Source organism: Tupaia chinensis, unplaced genomic scaffold (genome assembly GCF_000334495.1).
Source record: "Tupaia chinensis unplaced genomic scaffold, TupChi_1.0 Scaffold133085_1, whole genome shotgun sequence".
In the NCBI taxonomy this organism is placed as follows: Eukaryota; Metazoa; Chordata; class Mammalia; order Scandentia; family Tupaiidae; genus Tupaia; species Tupaia belangeri.
In genome coordinates this window covers 1-888 of record NW_006193369.1, presented here as the reverse complement: position 1 = coordinate 888, position 888 = coordinate 1, and the positions used below count along the sequence as shown (strand labels likewise).

General features: G+C 62.2%; 1 long non-coding RNA gene across 1 annotated transcript; it reads left to right on the top strand.

The window, feature by feature from the left end:
- The first annotated feature begins 39 nt into the window (after nucleotides 1–39).
- LOC106736270 (uncharacterized) lies at nucleotides 40–888 on the top strand. Its single transcript, XR_001371322.2, has 2 exons — nucleotides 40–275; nucleotides 539–888. It is a non-coding gene; the product is annotated as an uncharacterized LOC106736270 (long non-coding RNA).

Below are 888 nucleotides of genomic sequence, written 5' to 3'. Positions count from 1 at the left end.
GTGCATGGTCACTTCTAGCTGACTTCTTGTATGATCTTAGCCAAGTCCTTGCTGGGCTTGGGCCTCGGTTTCCCGGACAGTGGGTCTGACTGGACAAGGGCTGAGAGAGAGTTCACACCGACCTGAGTCCCCAGGGCAGGGCCCTTCGAGGGACTCTCTGCTCCCCCAATCGTCGCCCTCTGTCCCAGATCACCAGCGATGTGGAGAGGTACGCCTTCCAGTTCGAGACCAAGACCAGCTCCAGCGACAGCACCGTGGTCCTCTACCTGGACAGCGTGAGGAAGGCTGGGTGCCCTTTGCTGGACCCCCGTGGGCAGCCCCGAGGGGTGGAGCGGGGAGCCATCAGTCCCTGGGGCAGTTTGCACTCACTCAAACCAGGCCCTCTAAGCTCCTCTGGCTTAGACGCCTACAGTCAAGCCCATGTGGTCAGTAAGTCAGGGCCAATGTCCCAGGCCAAAGCCCTGGGGTCACCACCATGAGGTCAGTGCCCCATGGCCAGGGGCCTTGGTCAGCTCAGGCAGGACTCCTCCTCCTCCAGCTCTCCCACAAGGAGAACACGGTGCTGGGATTCCGGGTGCACAAGATGCTGGAGACCGAGTTCTTGCAGGCTGCCGAAGTCACCATCTACGACTACTACGAGCCTTGTGAGCAGGGACCGGGGCTGGACAGGAGACCGCGAGGGGTGGGGCGAGGCCTGCAGGGGACAGAGGCAGGAAAGCGGGGTGGGATAAGAGACAGGTGGCCGAGAGGAGCCTAGGCGTAGACGGTCTACCAAAAGGGCATCTCATCAGGAGGCATGAAGTGGGCGGGGCAGTAAGGGGCGGAGCCTGTAGGGGCGGGGCCAGGAGGAGCTGAAGATATAAGAGGCGGGGCCAGGAGGGAGCCTAT